A 10,243-nucleotide genomic window follows, 5' to 3' on the forward strand; every position below is an offset into this window, starting at 1 on the left:
GTTCCACCGTCGCCTCCTGTGGACATCCTGCAATCTTCACAAGAGCTCCCACGAGGGGAGATGGGTGCCCACTAAATCCGTCGCTACACTTGCACCTAGTGTGCCCGTTGCCCGGGACTGGGCCAAGGACGGTTCCTTTGGAGCCGTCTGCCAACTAGTCCCGGAGGTGTGGGCCACGAGCAAGCAGGACTGCGGCCTTGTCCGTTCTCCTCCTGAGCGGATACCCGGGCCCGTACACGCCCCGCACCGACAATACCCGATTAAACCTGAGGCGCTGCGCGCCACTGAGGCAATCGTTGCCGAACTCACCCGACACGGCGTCCTGCGCCTGACAGTGTCCACCACCAACTCCCCTATATGGCCAGTCCGGAAGCCGGATGGCAGCTGCAGGCTCACCCTCGACTACACGGCACTCAATAGGGTCACCCCCAAAGAACACCCTATAGTAGCCAGCCCGACCACCATCTTCAACGGCCTCGAACCCTCACATCGGATATTTACGGTCCTGGACGTGGAGAATGGCTTTTGGTCCATTCCCCTGCACCGCGACCAGCAGGACATCAGGGACCAGGCAAAACTGCAACCGCATCTGCCTGCCCAACCCCTTCCCGGCGTTGGGGACAAAGTCCTGGTCAGGGCCGCCCCCGACCGGCCCGGCTTCGCCCCCCGGTGGCTGGGACCGCACGAAATCATCCTCACCAGCGACACATGCGCCTGTGTCGACATGAAGGGAAAGGGCAGGTGGAAACACTGGTCCCAGCTTAAGCCCTACCCTTAAGCCCCGACCGGACAGACACTACCCCCCCCCCCCCCTTGACTTGACTCTAACCGCCCCTCTTTCTCCTTACAGTGCAACGGGTGGACCGGTTCCAGGGAGACCTGCTCCTACACACACTAACCCTACACCCTTGGTAAGGGTGCCTCTCTCCCTCTCTTCCCACAGATCATGCTTCACCGGTGCACCACTCTCCTCCCTGCTCTCCTCTTCGCCCTACGACTGGCGCCTTCCTTCCCCGAAATACATGACAACTTCTACCGCCACGGTGTTGCCTTCAACGCGTCCGACGCCATCTGTATTCCTGCAAGGGACAAGCCTGATGTGATCGACGCGTTCTACAACGCCTGGCTGGAGACACTCTGTTTATTCTGCACGAGGGAGCGCGACCCGCGGCCGACCTGTCTCCGGCGTGCTGAGGCGATGGACTTGGGGGATTGCATGTTCGGGACAATGTATGCCATGCCGGAGGACCTCTCCTCTGCCCCGGCATTTGATGCCTTTACTGTATGGGATTTGTCTGTTTGCGGATATTACGAGCCTCCTGATGCCGTGGTAGTCTCTTTGTATTTGTGTTTTCCACCCGTCCCGACCACACCGCCCCCGACCACGATTCCCAAGATATTGCCATGCCCCTCCCTGGGACCGGGACCCGCGGGGGGACTGGTATTGTGGGATGAGGGAGAGGCCCTTTATGACAACGTCCGACACGAGGTCGTGCCTGTGCTGGTCAATATATCGGGCATCCGGGTACCGGACTATTGCACAGCACAGGTACGCAATCTATACGCCATGATGGGGAAGGAGGTTATAGAGAGGGCCATAGATGCCATGGGGCCAACCCACTACCGAAATGACATACATAACACACACACACACACAACGACACAGACGGGACGTAGTCTGTGCTCTCACAGGACTCAACACGGGAACATCCGTAGTAAACTCCCTAGACATCCAGGGCCTTAACGAAAAGGTCGAGCAACTAAAAGGGGTAATGAGGGACCTGCTACAGAGGTCTCTCACAAATCAGGCAGACCAGGCACGCCTGGGGGAAGAGGGAGCGTACATCCAGCTCAATGGCATTGCTGTCCTGGAGACACACGCCCACACCATTAACCGCCTTATAGACCGGGAAAGAGAAAACACGGCCCATATTAACGAGGGGCAGCTGTGCCATGCGTATGGCCTGTGGATGGTAGCCCAGATCTGGCATAATCTTGACCAGGTCCAAAGGGGGGAGGTGCCCAACTGGATTGACAGTGCCAAACTGGCCTCACTCGCGGGGCGCTCCGGGCCGCTCGACAGCCGGACTCTGAAGGGTATGACCAGAGTATACCCAGTGGTTCCCGACTGTGAGGTCAGTGAGGCGACAGGACTCGGGATTGTCCTCCTGATCCCCGTGGTCACCCCAGAGTCGGGGCCATTTCCCCTGTTTCACATTGAGAACATCGGAGTCATACGGGAAAACGCTTCCCTCAAATATCGATTAGCTCACCACACAGCCATATCTTGAAACGGCGCTGTGTACGGGGTGCCGCTTACAGGCTGCAAGCAGCGAGGGGCGATTACCATCTGCCCTCACCCCTTACGAAGGAGTGAAACAGCGGACTGCGGGTTCAACCGGACACAGGGCTGCACCCTTGAAATCGAACCCACGGGCCCCCACTTCACTAGGGCGGGGTATGGTGGGGGGGGACGATACTGTGTCTCCACTCTTGAAACCTCATTTTGGTATAATGGACTGCAGTGCCCGATTCCCCAGCATGAGTTCTGCTTCACTCCCAGGCGCCCAGTCACGGTTGAGCAAGCTCACATCTCAGAGGTCCGACAACGGAACCCCGAGTCCATACAAATTACTGATAAATTCAGGGACACCCTTAGGAAATATCAGGAGCCTGAACAAGCCCCCAGCCCACATTTGGCTGAGGTCTTACGGGAGCTTAGGACCCGGGTAGGACACTCAGTGAAATTGTATCACCAGTTGCAGTCGCATGTAAAGGACCTAGAGGAGGACACAGACACAGCTCTGCAGTCCCAGGGGTGGGCGCAGAGGGTGTGGGATTGGGGCCTGAACGTGAACATCCATCCCTGGATCCGAATCATCTCGCACACCATTGTAGGCATACAGTTACTGCTGGCTCTGGCCTGGCTCCTGGTGGCGTGTCATTCATGCCGCCAGCACAAAACTTGAAAGGCCAGGAAGACCATGCTCCACGCCATCGACACCTGGCGGGCGATCAGGCACCGTGAGCTCATAGGGCTCGAGTTAACGTGACCTTCTCCCGGGACTGTCCAAAGGCCCCATGACTGCAGCATGACAGCCGGCGGAATGTACCGGGCGAGGAACCGACTTTTAAAATATCGGCATCGGGGGTGTGGACGTGTCCAACCCATTGCAGAAAGGGGGGACTGCAAGCGGGCATCAGAGCCGCCCTGCTTTTGCCACGGGACTATGCCTACATCAGGAAACGATAAGAATTCATTTTTGTGTTTTAAACAGCAGCCGCAGCTTTAAACCCACAAAAACTCAGCAGCTACCGGTCCGCCCACGTGACTGGGAGATAGGAGACAGAGGACAGATAGAATCCATACTAGACCAACATTACCCATGACTCATGGACCAAAACTCCGGAATTAATTAAATATGGAAACCCATCTCCTAATCACATCAAGAGACTGACTGAAACACACCCATACCCATCGATACGGAGCCATCCTGACACAAAGGACAGGCATCCACCAGACAGGAACGGACAGACCAATACACACCAACACCCCAAGGGAACAAAGGGGGGTGCTAGCCCCTGCCCTTACAGATAATACAAGCAGATAATACCCGGACCTGTTTTACATAAACCAATTAGCACCCTATTTTGCGTGCCCTGCAACTCTCCTGGGACGGCAGGAAACAGCCTATTCGCACCTACTCCAGTGATGATGGGGAACTATCATCCCATTCATCCTCAAATCCCACACATCCTGACAACTAAAAATATTTAATATGAAGCTGCGCGCGGGAACAGCAGAGCAGCCGAGATTCGGACCTCGGTTGGTCTCCGCCGGTGTTACTGTAGTAATAAATGTTACCGATTGTTGAACTGCACTCTGGGCTCGGACTGATATCATTTCATCCGCGCTAACAGGGGTATGGTGGCACAAGGTCAGATCTGGGTATTTAGGGGTTGGTGGGTGGGTGGGGGATGTGGAGTAGAAAGGAGGGAAGAAGAGGTGTGCCCATGTTTTAGACAGAATAATCCTAGTCCATTATTTCTTGTGTAACTGCCTCTGTAAAAAGAAAAGTCCAAATTACCCAAGATCTCCAACTCAGACTCAGTCAGAGACGTTACCGAAGGCTCCTGGGGAAAATCAGGAAATTACCTAGCAAATTTCATGAGCAAGTCCCAAGAAGTCAATGCATCAGGATCTCTGTAAGATCTGACACATATCTTGGGTTGTAGATTGGCTGGAGATTGAAGTTCTGGGTATATTTGACAATGGTGTTAGAAAGGAGATTGAATACATGGAAAACAGAAAAAAATATACAGGACTTTGTGGGGGAAGTGGGAAAGAAGTGCAGGTGAATGTACAGGCAGGAGGAGGGTGTCTGGGGATTCTGTGCTTTATCATTCTATGAATTTGTATTCAACTTCAAAAGTGGCAGGAGAGTTTATGCTAAATGATGTAAGTGCTTTTCTCTTCTAATAATCCCCAGCAGTATTAATACCTTAGATAGTCAATCTCCATTATCTCAGAAATTTAGAATAATAATTTAAATGTGTGAAGATAAAGTAAATGTTTAAGTGCATTGAGTTCTAACCCACCCAGGCTGCCAATGATTAGATTCGTTCTTTTGATGGCACAAAATACCTGTTCTGAGAAATTCACATTGGCCTAACATCTGAATAGCTGCTTAACTCAGCAACTAGTTAAATGCTAGAGCCACAATGGAGGCAGATATGCAAGATTGAGCAGGGAATTCATTGTCTGGGTCCTGATGTGACTCCTCCCATCTTCAATTTGAACCAATAGGGCAAGTGTAATGACAAGGACACCCATCTGGGTTCAACCCATTTGTACATTCAAATCTGCAGATGCGGTTCAGGCTGATATCATCCCAGATCTCAGCTGCAACTCAAGGGACCTGAGACTAGAAAGACTTGTGGCCTCTCCACCTGACTAGAACATAGCAGAGAGAAAACTTGAGAGCAGAGGAGGCCATTTAGGGGAGGCTTTATTCCTTTATCTTTGTTTACAAGACATTAAGAAAATCTGGTGCTTCATGCTCTCAGGACGCATTCCAAAGCATTTAACAGTCAAAAAGGTACTTTTGAGGTGTTGTTCTTGTTGCAAGTTAGATAAGAACATTTTCCAGAGTGAGGTAGCAAACAGCCATGTAACAGTGAACCAATAGGTAGTCTGTTTGTAAGAATGCTGATTGAAAAGTAGGCACAAATCCTCTGTTTTTCTTTGAAATTAGAAGCTGTTTCATCCATTTGGGAGGGCAGAAAATTAAAATTGCATCTGAAAGAGGGCGACTGTTAAACACTTCTAGGATGTTGCAGGTTACAGAGGGACATAGATAAGCTGCAGAGCTGAGCTGGGAGGTGGCAAATGGAGTTCAATGCAGAAAAATGTGAAGTCATACACTTTGGAAGGAGCAACAGAACACTGAGTACTAGGCTAATGGTAAGATTCTTGGCAGTGTAGATGAGCAGAGAGATCTCGGTGTCTATGTACATAGAGCTCTGAAAGTTGCCATCGGGGTTGATAGGGTTGTTAAGAAGGCAAATGGTGTGTTAGCTTTTATTGGTAGAGGGATTGAGTTTCGGAGCCACAAAATTATGGCTGCAGCTGTACAAAACTCTGGTGAGGCTGCACATGGAGTATTGCATACAGATCTGGTCACCGTATTATAGGAAGGATATGGAAGCTTTGGAAAGGGTTCAGAGGAGATTTACTAGGATGTTGCCTGGTATGGAGAGAAGGTCTTATGAGGAAAGACTGAGGAACTTGGGACTTCTTGGAAAGAAGAGAGTTGAGAGGTGACTTAATTGAGACATGTAAGATAATCAGGGGGTTAAATAGGGTGAACAGTGAGAGCCTTTTTTCCTCAGATGGTGATGGCTAGCACAAGGGGACCTAGCTTTAAATTGAGGGGTGATAGATATAGGACAGATGTCAGAGGTAGTTTCTTTACTGAGAGTAGTAGGGGCATGGAATTCATTGTCTGCAACAATCGTAGACTCGCCAAATTTAAGGGCATTTAAATGGTCATTGGATAAACATATGGATGAAAATGGAATAGTGTAGGATAGATAGGCATCAGATTGGTTCCACAGGTCGATGCAACATTAGGGGCTGAAGGGCCTGTACTGCGCTGTAATGTTCTATGTTCTATGTTCTACTGTACGTACTGCACTGGGATTATAGGGACTGTGTTTGCTACCACGTCAACTACTGGGGTGTATTCAACTATTCATCTTTCCCAAACTAAACCATTTACCACCAGTTTCTGCTTTAACACTAAAATAAATCATATTACAAGTGGCTTAATGCTTTGTGTGCTACAGCCATTTAAAGTTGCATGTTATTTTTAAATTTGAGAGAAAATTATGGAAAGCAACCCTATTACTCACTCATAATAATATAACATAGGCTAATTTCCTTGCTCACGTGCTAACAATTCCATCCTTGGCATACTACAGTGCTCCCATTAAGCTCAATGCAAGTTTGAGGAACATCTTGTTTTCCATTGAGGTACATTACAGTTTTTCAGACTCAAGATTAAGTTCCACAACTTTCAGTACCTGACCTTCATTGACCGGTTTTTGTTTTTAATATTACCTCGGCCATGATCTGTTGGCTTTGGTTTTAGCAGGGTGGACCTATTCTGCTTTCCACAGCCAACACCTATACTTATCTGACATCTTTATAAATTCTTTATCACTATTATCACTGTCTTGATCTTTTGATGTGGACACTCTCACAGTCTGATCCACTTGCTCCATTTATCACAAGCATAAAATTACTATTTTCCAGCTCTTTCAGTTCTAAAGATGTCATATCATAAGACCATAAAATGGAAGATCAGAATAAGGGCAATCAGCCCATCAAGTCTGCTCCACCATTCAATCACGGCTGATGTGCTTCTCAACTTCATTCTCCCATCTTCTTCCCATGTCCCTTGATCCCCTAAATCAGGAACCTAACTACCTCAGTTTTAAGTACAATCAATGAATAAACTCAAAATGTCATCTCTTTTCTTCTATCTTGCTGCCAGACTTCTGAAGTCTCTCCAGCAGTTTCTCGTTTTTGTTTCAGATTTCCAATACCCATAATATGTTGTTTTTATCACCACTCACCATTGTAGAAACTGACCTATCCATGCAGAGACAGCTAAGAAGTTCAATTTTTAAATGGAAAAAATGGTCATTAATATGTTCTACTTATGGAATCAGAGTCACCAGCACAGAAATAGACCCTTCCGTTCAACTCCTCCATGCCGACCAAGTTTCACAAACTAAAACCAGCTTGACCCATATCCATCAAACCTTTCCTTTTCATGTACTTGTTCAAATGTCTTTTAAATATTGTAACTGTACATGCATTTACCACTTCTTCTGGCAGTTCATTCCATATATGAACTACCCTGCGTATGAAAACGTTATACCTCAGGTCCCTTTCTGAGAAATAAATTTCCATTTATAATATATCATTTACTACGATATCAATTGCAAACAAGGTGTGGAGGCTCCAGTTTTGGACTGGAGTAGACAAAGTTAAGAATCCTGATGAAGGGCATTTGCCTGAAACGTAGATTTTCCTGCTCCTCGGATGCTGCCTGACCTGCTGTGCTTTTCCAGTACCACGCTAATCTAGACTTTGGGTTCCAGCATCTGCAGTCCTCACTTTTGCAAAGTTAAAAATCACACAACACCAGGTTATAGTCCAACAGGTTTATTTGGAAGTGCAAACTTTAGGAGCATTGCTCCTTTGTCAGGTAGCTTGTGGGGTAGGATTGTAGTACACAGAGTAGCTACCTGACCAAGGACCAGTGCTCTGAAAGCTTGTACTTCCATATAAGCCTGTTGTGTTATGAGAGTTGCAAACAAGGCATTTTACATGCAACATTTTTTCTGTTTTAATATGTGGCAGCATTAGGAGTATTGTGAATGATGGATTGTGGAAGGTGAATTTTGCAGTGGTGCCGGATGATATAAAGATTGCATTCAAGGTGGTGGGACATTTGGTGGGAGCTTTTGGAATAATGGGTTTTAGCAGAAAACAGAATGGGAAACAGTGGAGGCAGTTGCAACACACTGGAGTTGTGGAAGAACTAACACAGACAATGTTAAATCTGAGTAGAGGACAACAAAACTTTCTTCAGAATCATTTCTGTAAATCAGGGAAAGTACAAAAGGCTGTTCACCTGGCCTTGTATGTTGCTACATTGACAAGCAGGTAATATTCCCTCAACAATGCTATTGTATACCATTGCAATAACAGTATACAATAACTGATAAATAAAGGTTTGATAATATTGAACATCGATTCTTGAAGAGATCTTCACTAGTTTCCCAATGTTCAATATTATCAAATCTTTAATTATCATTTATTATATTTTTTATAGTAATGGCATACAATAGCTTTCAAGGGATATTATCTGCTTGTCAATGTAGCAATGTACAAGGTTAGGTGAATGGTATTGAAGCAATGAGGACAGAGTTGAGGCCACTGGCTTACAGTATGGGAGCTGGACAATACTTATTACATTTTCTATAGTACTGGTAGACAATAGCTACTAGGCAGTTTCACGTGGGTGGCTTTCCAATTTTAAAAAGGCATTAATTTCCTTAGAAGTACAGTGCATTAACTAATATCCTAACATATGAATTAGGAATGAGTGGGCCATTCAGCCCATCTACTCTGATCCACCATTCTAAAAGATCATGGCTGATCCAGTTGTATCCTCAAATCCACAATCCCACTTACCCCAATCACCTTTCATCCACTTGCTTAACAAGAATCTATCTACCTCAACCTAAGAACAAATTCAAGAACTTTAATGGTAAGGTCCTTGGGAGTGTTGCTTAACAAAGAGATTTTGGAGTGGAGGTTCATAGTTCCTTAAAAGTAGAGTTGCAGGTAGATAGGATAGTGAAGAAGGCATTTGGTATGTTTTCCTTTATTGGACAGAGTATTGAGTATAAGAGTTGGGAAGTCATGTTGTGGCTGTACAGAGCATTGGTTAGACCACGTTTGGAATATTTCATGCAATTCTGGTCTCCCTCCTGTCAGAAGGATGTTGTGAAACATAAAAGGGTTCAGAAAAGATTTACAAGGATGTTGCCAGGGTCGGAGGAATTGAGCTACAGGGAGATGCTGAATAGGCTGGGGCTCTTTTCCTTGGAGCGTCGGAGGCTCAGGGGTTTATAAAATCATGAGGGGCATAGATCGGGTGCACAGACAAGGTTTTTTCTCTGGGGAGGAGGACTCCAGAGCTAGAGGGCATAAGTTTAGGGTGAGAGGGTAAATATATAAAAGGGACCTAAGGGGCAAAGTTTTCACGAAGAGGGTGGTATGTATTTGGAATGAGCTGGCAGAGGAAGCGGTGGAGGCTGGTACAATTATGACATTTAAAAGGTGTCTGGATGGGTATATGAATAGGAGGGGCTTAGAAAGACATGGATCAAGTGCTGGCAGATGGGATTAGATTATGTTAGGATATTGAGTCGGATTGGAAGAGTTGGACTGAAGGGTTTGTTTCCGTGCTATACATCTTTATGACTATGACTCTATAATTCATCTCTATCAGCTTTTCAGTAAACATGAACAATCCTCAGAAAAAAAGTCTCATCTCTTTTAAATGGGCAATGCTTCATTTTTAAACAGTGAACCTTATAGTTTGAGACTATTTCAAGAGGAAATATCCTCTCCAAATTCACCATATCAACACCCTCATGATTTCATATTTTCTGGAGGTTCCATACCATTAAACAACGAGTCAGGTAAGGTGGTAATCTATGAGTCATCTATGAGTCAGGTAAGGTGGTAATTCTCTAGTTCCCATTGACTGTGAAGTGAACCTAATCCACTATTTAAATAAATCATTAATACTTCTCTTTTGCTCTTAACTGTGATTATTAATGCAGATATTTTCAAATGTGTCAATTGCAGTGTTAATTTTTGTTGAAGGTCTATCTCACATCACATCTCCTCTGTGGAAAGAATCCTTCCAATCTTAATTCTTGCTCGAGGCTTATTGATTTTCCTTAAATCCAATTTAGAATCTCTTGTGACTGCACAATCGATTTTAAAAACCTTGAGCCAGTGTCTTCTTACTCCTCTTTTCTACACTGAGCCCCAACTTATATTCATGAGACCGAACCCTAATTATCAGTATCAACCTCTGAAATCTTGTTGAATTCCTTTTGGCGTTTTGGTGAGTCAGGCTCATAATGTACA

At 46.1% G+C, this 10,243-nt stretch overlaps 1 pseudogene; it reads left to right on the top strand.

Annotated features, from left to right (window-relative positions):
* The first annotated feature begins 946 nt into the window (after positions 1-946).
* LOC148150583 (uncharacterized) lies at positions 947-2,969 on the top strand (annotated as a pseudogene).
* Positions 2,970-10,243: the final 7,274 nt, after the last annotated feature.

The sequence above is a fragment of the Chiloscyllium plagiosum genome, unplaced genomic scaffold (genome assembly GCF_037043375.1).
Source record: "Chiloscyllium plagiosum isolate Xiang-an unplaced genomic scaffold, Cpla_swu_hap1 HiC_scaffold_3, whole genome shotgun sequence".
In the NCBI taxonomy this organism is placed as follows: domain Eukaryota; kingdom Metazoa; phylum Chordata; class Chondrichthyes; order Orectolobiformes; family Hemiscylliidae; genus Chiloscyllium; species Chiloscyllium plagiosum.